The sequence below is a fragment of the Protopterus annectens genome, chromosome 8.part0 (assembly GCF_019279795.1).
Source record: "Protopterus annectens isolate FY-2018-M chromosome 8.part0, PAN1.0, whole genome shotgun sequence".
Classification (NCBI taxonomy): domain Eukaryota; kingdom Metazoa; phylum Chordata; order Ceratodontiformes; family Protopteridae; genus Protopterus; species Protopterus annectens.
The window spans coordinates 1,003,309,768-1,003,322,706 of record NC_056741.1 but is presented as its reverse complement, the minus strand read 5'-3'; positions in this window follow the sequence as shown (position 1 = coordinate 1,003,322,706).

The window sequence follows — 12,939 nt, the reverse complement described above, 5'->3', positions numbered from 1 at the left end:
GACCAGTCAACCCACCTATGACCAAAGACAGAAGTGAGCAAATACATGAAAATAATGGATATAGTGGAAAAGGTAGGTAGCTGAGATCTGGAAGGGAATCAACATGCTCTCAATTTAAGCCTATAGGATGTTTCTATTATATGAACTACTCATTTTTGAAGGGGGGTGGGCTATTTTGGCGGATGACATAAAGATTAATTCTACAATGGTCTATCTCTTTCTGGGAGTTATCTGAGAAGTATCATAATAAAGTAAAAAGTACCTCATGTTATTGCTCATGGTGTGACTACACAACCCAGTAGTTTTGGTAAAATTGTAAACTGTTAATTGCAACTATATTACTATATATTACTATATATATTATATTACTAACTAACTACATATACTGCATACAGTTTGCTTCTGGTTTGTGTTGTTCACAAAAGCATTCAGAACACTTGCATTTAATTAATATTTCAGCTATGTCTGATACAAAAATTATGACTTAGAAAGTTTAACATTATCCAAAACAAATGAAAAGGATATTGCTTTGGTAGATGTTTTATATCTCCCGTGCTGAAGCTGCCTGTGTTCAGGAAACACATCTCTGTTCTAATCACTTTAATCCTGAATAAATTATCAGTAACATAACTAAGTCAGCTGGGGATGACAGCTCACGTGGAGTAATTATAATAGTTGAAAGTCCTCAAATGCAGCTTTGATTTAACCAAAACTGATATGCTTTGTATGCTGGAAACTATCATTCAAACTATTTTGAACCTCATTCCATAAGGAATCAAGGTTTTTTTTTTTTTTACTGTATTATCTTAAGCCCTTGCTAAGTCTGATGCAATATTACTCAACTTAGCTGGTGTCTGAAATATATACTTAAATCATACACTGAACTGAAAAAAAACTCTAGTATGCCTAAACCCATTCATACGTGCATTGTTTTTTTATCTTTCCTCACACTAACATAAACTTAGGTCTAGAATTTATTACTTGCATAACCAATGAAGAACATCAGCAACCACAGTCATTTTCAGTTAATTCCTCCATTAATGCCAGTAATATATCATTTCAACTTGATCTACCAAAAGGTAAGACACTGACCCTCAAACTAACTCTCTTAAAAGGTTACAAAGCAAAACAAAAATGTTGTTAGCTAATAGTAAAGTACTGTGGGGGAAAAAGAGACAAAACATTGCATTTGATGTTAGAAGAGTGGTACTAACAGGTAATTTAAGAAGAATACTAATTATACATGTCAGCAGCTCACATCTGTAAAAATAAGAAAAAAAATTTGGTCTGGAAACTTGTGCAAGGATCTTGATAAAACGATAATGATAGGTTACAAACCTACTGTATCAAAACAAAATACTACCAGCTGAGTTAATGATCTTCTTCTTTCGGCTTGTCCCGGTTAGGGGTCGCTAATGATTGGCAGTAGATTTTTTTACGGGTGCTGAGGTGCCAGCTCGACGCCCAATCTTCAGGGAAGGCACGCCCATATTATGCATGTCTTTCGTGTGCCACTTGACTACGGGGAGGACATGCAGATGCCACCCAGAAGGCGCTCATGCCGAGAATCGAATGGGAGAATCTTTTGCTGTGAGGCAACAATGCTACCTGCACCACCGCGGCTTACCAGCTGAGTTAATGATAATACAGACAAACTCATCACATGAAAGTGGAGATAATAGAAGGAATTAGCAAAAATGACAGATGCCTTCTGAACATTTAGTAAGCATTCTTAAGCTAGAAAAACTTACTCTATAAATATAAATACTTTCTATAATTTAGGAAAGTGCAATTTTAACTGGTAAGGTAAAAATACACAGGCTTTTGAAAAGTAATATGAGTATGTATAGACTTATACAAGCATAATGATATAAAATGTAAAAATTCTATATATTCAGGCCCATAACCTTTTGGTAGATGAGGGATATAATCACTATGATCATGCATCTAAGGTTGTTACTTAAATAAGTTTCCAGGCAGTCCACAACAGAATTATTACCCTCACTTGAATAGACCTTCTCTTGGTTTCTGGTACCTAAGATTGATCTCATTAAAGATGATTTCAAAGTTTGATTGAACTAATATAAAAATATTTTAATACATAAATCATTTCTGACCTGAATTTAGTGAAAGATTACTGTAACTAATGTCTTTTTAATTTGGATATTGACATCCTTTTATTTTAACATCCATACAGCCGTTTTACAGGTTTTTGATTCTAATGGCTGTATTCACTGTTTCCCGAATAGAAAACTGTTAACTTACACACAATAGAAAACAGTGTGTATATTACTTTTATAAGGCAAAAAAGGAAATGTGTGTATTAATTAATTCATTGGCCAGCCCATTATTGGATTGATATAAATTGATGTGCTTTGTAGCTCTTATATTATCTCTGAAGAAGTCTCCGAAGGGAGATGAAAGTGCTTAGATTTTATTTATTTGTGTGGTGTGAAATAAACAAACTTATTAACAATATCGCTGGTGGATTCCATCTATTTTCCTGGTTTTGTGTGGGAGGACGACCTTTATTGCTCTTGGAACAGGTTTTTGGAATATATTGACATCCTTACTCTTTATCTGAATATTTAAAATTATAGCCTCTCCATTATTTATACATTTTAGTGATGGACCGTGAGCCAAAGGCATCAACAAGATAATACTTACACTGGACTTCACCTTGCATAAACTACATAATCTTAAAAATGGCAATATGGCTATAATTTTAGATGCACATCCAAAGCAAACAAGTGTGTCTTTATTCCCTTGAATTAATGGCAGTCCTCTACTTGAAATAATATTATTTTTTATTGATCCAGTCAACAGTCTAAATATCCTTCCATATATGGTCTTATATCTTAACCTATGTCTAAAAAACACAAAAATCACAGTCAACCCTTCTTAAGACATCACATTTTTAACTAAAACCACTGCTGTAATCCATCCTCATCAGTGACAACATTGCTAGTCTGCATATTATTAGGCCTTAATCATGTGATGGCTGATAATATCAGAGCCTTTATCCTTGTTAATTTGTTCATAGGTTCACAGGTTCATACTAGGCTAAGACCACCAGGGTCTTTACATGCCTAGCCATTCAACCTAACTCATTTTTGTCCCAAAGTTCCTTGGACGCCTACATGGGGAGGTATGTTAATAAAGAGATAGTCAAAGGTTATTTGAGGAGGTATGTTAGTTGAGGATTAAATTACTTAGTGTTGACTTCTGTCTATCAGAAATATGGGGGCTAGACCAGGTGTGAATGTGATATTTCTCATCCAGTGATCAAGGCTTCTTGTGAACAAGGTCAGGGATGAACTCTATTTCATGTGGATGAGGGATGAACTCTATTTCATGTAGATGGGGAGTTTATTCCATAGGGCAGGGATCCTTTGAGACATATCTGTCTCTCCAGCAGGTTCTATTTATGTCACAGACAAAGTTCAGGTCCTTAGACCTAGAGTTTCTGACATTCATCTTGCAGATGTGCAAAAGATCCATCAAATCAGGATCTGAGGATACTTTATATGCTAGACATAGATCACCCGCCAGTAACCTGTAGGAGAGTGAATAGAGAGATAATACCTTAAGGTGATCTGTGTAGCACATATTATTCATACTCCGGATTGTCCTGGTAAGGAACCTTTAAAGGCATTCCAACTGTTGCAAATACCTGGCTAAGTAAATAACAAAGGAGGCAGTGTACTCTATGACTGGTCAAATAAGTGCTGAATAGAGTGATATTGTTACTTTCTTGGACCTGGATGTCATACCCTTGCTTATGAGCTGAGTGACATAGAATGATTTTTTTTACTGCCTTGGCTACATGTTGATAGAATGCCAAAATAATGTCTGCATAGGTTCCCAGATTCCTAACTATTGGGTAAACTATTAGGTGTGTTTTATCAATGAAGTAATTAGCTTCCGTGGACACTTTTCCAAATGTCACTATAATGTATTTCTTTGCATTAAGTTTTACCCCATATTTTTTGCACTAGTCATTTGTTTGTGTTAGATCTTTTTGTAGGATGTTGGTGTTGTGTGGGGAATCTTTGATAACTCCAAATTTACAGTCATCTGTAAACTTAGTGAGCCAGAGTCCTTTGATATTAACCTTTACTTCCGAGAAGTAGATGTCAAACAGGTGCAACAGAGAGTCCCACAGTACTCCCCTGGTGACTGGTCTCTTGGTGGAGGTGGTCTCAAAGATCTGGACTTCTTTGGTCCTATCTGTATGCCAGTTGGCAATCCAATGAGTTATGTAGGGATTTATGCCTTGTTCTGAGAGTTTGTCAACAATACCTGAATAGGTATTATATCAAACACCGGTCTGTGACACATATTGAAGGAGATACATTATGTCTCTTTTCATATATACCAGTGAGGTACTCTTCAGGTCATTTACACCCACATGGACTATGATTGAATCATAATAGTACCTGTGGTGCAGCGACTTGAGTGTGTGAGTGATATTGTTGATCCTAGTTCCATATAGGCAAATAATCATTATCTTCTCCTTGTCCAGCCTGATGAGGTGAATATCTTTGTGTCGTACAATAGAATCCGTTATGACAAGAGTACTAGGTAAATGGTCTTCTTGCATTATAAGCTTTATTCTTGGGGGATGACTGGGTGTAGGCTGATGTGTATTGTTAGGTGTTGCTTTTGTTGTGTGCTTTAGTGATTGCTGAGGGTGGGTGTTGTAGTCTGATGGCTTAGGAAATCTTTGAGGTTTGGAGAGGTTTCCTTTAAGTGCTGAGCATAAGAAAGTCTATGTGAGTAGTGAACAGTATGTGTGAAGAATGTAGCATGTGTGTTTTTGACAGCCTTGTTTGTAAGAGAGATTTTTGCCACCAAGGAAGTTATGCACATACATCTCTTGCATACTATATTAGTTCCTTTAAGGATTAAAAAGTTATCTGAGTACATGGGATAACTGATACATTGTCTCAGGATGCTCATATCTACCAAGATGGCCATAGAGACATTAGGAAATTGCAAATTAATTTTGTTAAGACCTATATTAGGGTGGGGCTATCATGGTTTAGAGTCTTAGTTTTATAGGAGTAACCTGAATGGTGTATAAGGTGAAGGCTAGCTGTTATGCTATATAGTGGTATAATCTTAGTGCTGTATGACTCTATTCATGAGCTTAGCTCCATATAAAGCCTTTTTGTGTTACAAGTTAAAGTCCTAATTGCTAGCTTTATAGGTTTGCTACTATACAGGATATGGCTGACCACACTAAGTAGTGAACAGCTCCACAAAACATGCTTAATTTATAGCAGATAGAAAAAGCTGAAAACAAACTCCAGTGCCCTCTTACCAATAAACAACTAAACTTTAAGCTCCCTGGAGTACCTCCCAACACAAGGAGACCAGTTAAATACCTTCTGCCACAAGATGGTTGACCCTGGAACTTTTTAATGTAAAAGCACAACAAAAGGAGCTCTCAAGTGCAGACTAACAGCCAACTAAGTCCCTAAAAAACTGTCTGGCTGATGAAATAATCTCACTTTAAGCCTCCCTATCTGTTTGCCAATTCAGAATGAACAGGCTACATTACTAATGCCACTAGAATTGCAGTCTTGGTCTTCTTAATTTAGAAAAACACACTTTGGTTAGACAAAGATGAAAAGGTAGTGTCTAGCTACAAGTAATTGTCAGGTTAAAGTACTGCAGAATAGGGGGAATCTCACAGAACAAGAAGAGGTGCAACTGCAGAGTATTAAAGAGAACATAACGGACTACCTGGATAGTATGCATTTGTTTAGAAAGATTGCTGCTCAGCAACTATTTTTTATAACTCCAGACCACAAAAGCTTTTAGCACAACAGCTTGGGCAACAGATAGTAGAAGGGGTTGTTGCCAGGCTTAGGGAGCCTATAGCAAAGAAAATAACCAGAGATTGTGTAGAGGTATTAGAAATATTTTGAAACTTTTATGAAAACCTGTGTAAAGCAGAGAAATGTGGAAATCAAGTAAAAGTACAAATGGAAATGTTTATGGAAATCTTAAATATGCCAAGGTTAGAGGCAGAGGAGGCTCCAGTATTAATAGGCAGGACAGGAGGAGATGAGCTAAAATGCTGATGTATAAACAATCTACAGGAAAGTCTCCATGAATAGATGGTAATCCCGTGGAAGCTTGGAAACCAGGAGGGAAGAAAGTGATAAAGATCTAGAAAGTTCTGTTTAACAGTGTTTTAAAAGGAGAAGTAGCACCAGCATCCTGGAAGGAAGCTGCAGTGGCTGCAATACCTAAAGATAGTAAAGACCATCAGCTCTATCTCTGTATAGTCTCATTTTGATTATAAGCCATGAGTATAAAGTGTTTATCTCTATTTGGATAAAACAATGGTAAAAGTGATGCCAAACTGATAGATATGGATCAATGTGGTTTTGTGGAGGGAAGGCAAACACTGGACAATATTAATAGAACAATGATGATTCAGAAGGAAGCAGAATGTAAGAAAATCCCACTGTTGTTGGTGGGTCTTGATGTAAAGAAAACATTTAACAAAGTAATGTGGGATTTTATGAGTAGGGCAATGGAAGCATTTGCATTCCCTGCCACAACAATATGGTTAATTAAAGGGATAAACGAGGGAAGACAGGTGAAAATTAAAGTTGGGGGAGGTTCCTCTCTGATAATTTCTGTTTGAAAAGAGGAACCAGGCAGGGGTGTTCTCTTTCTCCTTTTTCATTTGGGTTCTATTTAGAACCATTGGCAAAGAAAATAAGGGACAATTATGTAATTGGTATGGTAATCAAAAAATGTGTTTTTATTTGCAGACGACATTATTTTGTACCACATAAACCAGGACATTTCAGTATCATGGAACATTCTGAATCAGTTTCAAGTCTATTGGGGATACAAGTTTAATAAACATAAAACAAAGGCAATAGCTGTAAACTATGTACCCACACACAAATTGTTTCAGCAATACTCATATTTACGAGGACATGATAAAATGAAGTACTTAAGAGTTTGGGTTAAATACTATTCTGTTATAGCAGCTAAGGATATGGGTGAAGAGACTAAGCAAAAGATAATACAAAACTGAAAAATTAGAAGCTCTGATTTATGCATATGGATAGCAAGATACAAGCAGTGAAAATGTTTTAGTCCCTTTGTTTTTTATGCACAGGTCATACATATTTTTATCATCAGATGAGAAGTTGTGGATAGCAATTAATAAAGAGTTGAAGGGTTTTATCTAGAAAGGAAAGAGGGCAAGAGTCAAGTGTGATAAGGGGATCCCTCCAATAGATCAAAGTGGGTTGGGTTTAACTGATTTGAATGGGTATTTCAGAGTTACACAATTAAGGCTCCTATAGATAGCACAAGCAGAAAGCTATAATTCAGAGTGGAAAGAGATGATGAATAAACATGGAGAAGCTCAGGAAATATGAAGAGACTGGGATCTTGAATGCAGCTCCTTAAGGAGAATAACTATAACCATACAAAATATTATATTCATAAAGTATCAGAAAGTATTCTAAGAACTAGGCCAACATAGGAATGGGGAATGGAGAAATGAGACTCTGACAATAGGGATGACTACAGTTAGAGATACACAGAATAGGCAAGGGGTTGCTGTAATTAATTGGAGAAAACTAGCAAAGGAACCAAGGTATTGGAAGCAAATAACTAGAGAGGGAAATGTACCAGAATGGGAAGAGGCCAAAAATACATTTGGACTGAAGGGTAGAGATTGCCTTCTATATCAAGGATTAATATCAGAAGATAGGCAAAGAGAAAGGAATAGAGGACTCAAAATACCAGCACTGGTAGACTTTTCAGTAGAATCTAGAACAGAAGCTGCGGTTAAAAAAGGATAATTAGTAATGCATATACAATATTGCATGGCAGCTATAGGAATCAATTAGAGTAGGTTAGAAAAGATTGGGAAGAATGACTGAATAAGCAATTCACAAAAAAAAAAAAAAAAAAACAATGGAAAGATATATGTATGGCTCCCAAATATGCACCAAAATCTAGAAGATTTAAGATTTTTGCTTAGAAGTATTTGCACAGGTATTTTTATACTCGAAGCAGACTCCAAATATTTTTTCCTTAGGTAGGCTGCAAATGTTGGAGATGTGATGGGGAAGAAAGAATAATTGGGAATATATTTCTTGGAGTCTAATGAGTTGGCAGACTTTAAAATTTCCATGCAGCCTACTCTGTCAGAAATACTGAGTGAGCAAATTAGTGTAACTAAGGAATTTTTTTGAGCTGTGATACAGAATTGGAATTGCCTAGTAATATAGCCTAGGTTTAATTCTGGTGGTTCCCAAAAAACAATTACTAGAGAATGGAAATCACAGTCCAAACCAACCATACTAGAAGTAGTAAATATAGTAACAAAGATAAAAGAACTGGAAGTGGGATCCTTACAAAAAGGATAGGAGCAAATCACATAGAAAACATGGGAATTGTGGGAACAATACATGCAGAATAATGTTTTGGAGGAATGATGAGGTTTAAGAGAAGGCAAGAATTGAATGAGCTATGTAATATTCAACTGACAATGGCTGGACAGAAGATTATGTACGATGTTTCATGTTTGCATCTGAAAATATGTCAATATGCTTTGTTTTCATCTATATAAATGTATGATTGCCTATGTGATAAGTGATAATTCAGTAAGGATGTTTCTTGTTTTAAAATTGTCAATTTTAGCTCCATTGTTTGTTTCACAACTCTAAGAATCCAGACTACCTTTCTACTCTGCCTAAAATTGTAGTCCCAGCCTTCTAAATATAAAAACACACTTTAGATAGAAAAGTGAAAAGGTATTAGAAACAAATCAAATAACTAGCTACAACAAGTAATTTTCACTTTAAGCCTCCCTGTGCATTTCCCAACTTGGACAGGCCAGGCTCCCTTTCTACTCCCACTAGAATTGCTATTACAGTCTCATTAACGTAAAAGCACACATTACCAGAAACAAGGCTAACAACTACCTACAAGTAATTGCAAGGTGATTTAAAGGCAAACAAGCTAGCAATGAGGAACAGACACACTTCAAGGCAATTTCAAAGTACACTAATAGTCTAAGTGGAGGGCCTTCACAGTTTCTTCTGTCAGTAATCAGTTAGACGAGTAGGGGGTAAGATTGGAAGGAGCTTCTAGAACCAGTGATATAGAAGGGGCAGGCAGCTTAAAAAGCCTCCAAATATAAAAACATAACAGGCATGGGGTCCAAACTCAGAAAAACACCTATACCCAGCAGAGAAACCAAAAAACAATGCAGACTATAACATTCCTTAAATTAATAGCTTTAAGTTCAGATAAAGAGCAAAAAAAAAAAAAATACATGACTGATTTAAATGGTAAGATAAGTGCAATTCTAAATGTATTTAAAATGTACTTCTCTGCATTTAAAATGTAGCCCAAATGCTTTTGTTATCAAGCTTGCAGCAGTCTGAGATTGCAGATTGTTCATGTGACATAAAATACAGGTGGGTTCTTAATTATCACTGGATCAAGTTACAGCTATGTACAACAGACTAGCTGCTACTAGCTACAATAAACTCAGAACAAAACAGTTAGGCCCAGCACAGCAACCAAAATCAATACAGACTATAACAATAGTTTTAATAGCTTTAACTTCAGATAATGAACATAACAAATCTACTCCATTTTTATCCCCAAATGTCTGTCATTTGCAAATTAAAGCATGTAAAGATGGTATATTCACTGGAGCTCCTCAGTTTATTATATTGCCACAACCTTTACTTTTATTGAAATATATAATCTTTACATGATTATAGGAAAATAATTGAACTACTTAGCTTAGCCATAAAAAGGAAAAAGGAAAATAATTAATACTGTTGTTGTAAGCTGAATAATCCAGTCAAATGTGTTTCCAGACCTTTTTTCTTAGTGATTAATTCTTTGTATGAAATCTCTCAAATATTGTGCAAAAAAAAATGATTCCATATTTACAATTTTAATATTGAAAAATAAAAATCTAAAAACAGGCATTAAAATGCGATTTCTTGGGATCTGTGGCAACTTTCTTAAAAGCAATATACTGAAAGTCATAATAATGAAAGTACAATGTTTAAATATGAAAATATTGAATTTTTAAAATGTTGAAATCAAAATACCTACTCTTCTACATGTGTAGAGAGCTAGACTTACCCCACCCTGCAAAATCTGTTAACCTTTATTACCAAGGTTCACTAACAGCAGAGTTACCTGGCTATTTATGAGTGCAGTGTACACATATAGTACATGCATAGTATTAGAAGGGATTTTGAGCTCAAAAGTTTCAACATTTTGACATTTCTGGATTTTAAATTCAGTGTTATGACCTTCAGTATACCACTATTCAATAAATTGTCACAACCCCCCTACTTCCTCTGTAATATTTGTGCAGTCTCAAAATATTAAATTTTATGCAATATTTCTCAAACTCATAAAATGTTTCTAGAATATCATGTATAGTAGGAATAATACTATTTGAATTCATTTTGTGTCAGGATATCTCACTCTAAATAAATAATTTTCTTGTTAGTCATTCACACATATCAATTAATAATTTAGATAATTTAAAACAAAATAATTCCCATCCTGTAAATTTGCTATGCTAAATATTGCATTATCATTGTCTATTATTTAAAACAAGATTCTTGTTAAACAGTGACCTTATTAGAATAAATGCTGTTAATGTATTTATAGTAAAAATGTTTGATTAGATGAAAAAAAAAAACAGTGCAGCTTTTAAAAATTATGTCCATGACACAAAGCCACACCATATAGGATCATAGGAAGTTATTAGGCTAATGGCCGTAGGGCCCTTACAAGCCTAGCCAGGTTCTGCCCTTGTTTTCATGATCAGCACTTATTGTCACTGTCCAAGAGAGAAGCAGGTAGAACCCCCTAGGAGAATTTACAGTTACCCATCCAATCATCCAGACTGGGTTTGAAAAGGCTCAAAGAGGCGCTCTGCTTAACATGAATTGGGAGTCTATTCCACAGGTGCAGTAACCTCTGAGAGACAAAACTGTCCCTCCATCAGGTTCTATTGATGTCACATACCAGGTTAAGGTCTTTAGAGCGAGTAAACCATGCGTCACTGGACTTACAGATATGCAGCATTTGCAATAAAGCAGGGTCAACAATTGCCTCATATGGAAGGCAAAGATCACCTCTGAGTAGTCTGTATGAAACAGAGTAAAGTGACAGTGATTTCAGATGATCCTCACAGGACAGATGCTGAATACCTTGAATTCTGTTTGTGAGGAACTTTTGTGGTCTCTCCAATTGTTGCAGGTTCCTGGAAAGGTACATACCAAAAGGGGCATTGTACCCAATTATTGGCCTGATAAGTGAAGAGTACAGGGTGGTTGTAATGTCTTTTTTCCTGGAGGCAATGCCCTTACTTATGTAATGAGAAACATAGAATGCCCTTCTTACCCCTGTGGAGACATGGTGATCAAAGGTAAGGATGCTGTCAACCTGTGTGCCTAGGTCTCTCACAACTAAGTGCATGCTTAGGGTGTTTCTATTGATGTGGCAGTTAGTAGTAACATTACTCTTATTGAAAGGGATGATAATACATTATTTTTGCATTGAGTTTTAGGCCGTGACTTTGGCACCAATCGTTTGTTTGTGTAAGACTCTCTTGTAGAATGTTGACATAATTTGGGAATTCTATGACCGCTTCCAGTTTGCAGTCATCAGCAAACTTTGTCAGCCACAGACCTTTAGGTTTAGCCTACATTTTGGAGAAATAGATTCCAAACAGTAACGGTCCCAGGACTGATCCCTGTGGAACACCACTGGTTACAGGTCTGCTGTTGGAGGTGGATTCCCCAATCTTGAGTGTATGGGTTTTTTCAGTGAGCCAGTTATTGACCCACCTAACAATATAAGGGTTAATACCTAGCTGGATGAGTTTGTCAGTAATGTCTAAGTGAGAAATAGTGTCAAAAGCCTTGGCCAAGTCCAGGTAGGCTGTATGCACTATTTTCCCCTTGCACAGGGCTCTGTTGACTGTCTTGAAGAAGTCCTCCAGGTTTATCAACCATGATCTCCCTTTGACAAATCCAAACTGAGTAGGGTAAAGCATTTGGAGATTGCCTATATCTTTGTTGATAACGTCCATAGTAATTTGCTCCATGGCCTTGCAGATAGAGCTAGTCAGGCTAATAGATCTACAGCTCCCAGGGTCAGTGGCATCACCTCCCATGTGCAAGAGGATAACAGTGGCCATTTTCCATTCAGTTAGGATGAAGCCGATGCTTAGACTACGATTAAAAAGAGTACCCAATGGTGTTGCTAATTCTTGTTGGAGCCCATGTAGGATGTAGCCTGGGATGTTATCAGGTTCCATAGATGCTGTGTTTTTGCCTTAGAGAGTGCATTTATGACCTGCTCTCTAGAGAAACAAAGTGGGGGAGAGGTGGAAGAAATGTCATGGGGTATGTGTGGTGGAGACAGGGGAGTGACGTTTTCACAGCACCTTTCGGCTAACAGATTGGCTATGTCCACAGGCTCAGTGCACATGGTATCATTAACTACCAGTTTGGTGCAAATCTGGGTCTTTCCTTTTAGGCTATGGATGTAACTATAGAATGCCTTGTGGTTGTCCTTAATTGAGGATGTTAATTTGGATTATTAGTTTGTTTTGGAGGACTTCACAAGAAGTCTTATTTGCTTTTTAAGCTGAGAAGGAAGTAGTTTCCAGTTTATGGCATGCTCCTCCTTACCTTTTGACAACAATTTCTTCCTCGTATTGTAAAGCTTGTTAATGGCAGTTGTCCACCAGGCAGGTTTGCTCTTCCTTGAAGAGCTTGTTTTGGTCCTATCAGGTACGGCTGCATCAATGCAGTTATACAGGTGTTTGTACAAAGCATTGGTGTAGGACTCGACATAGTTGCCAGTTACATCTGAGGGGGAGGTGCAGTGGAGCTATTTATA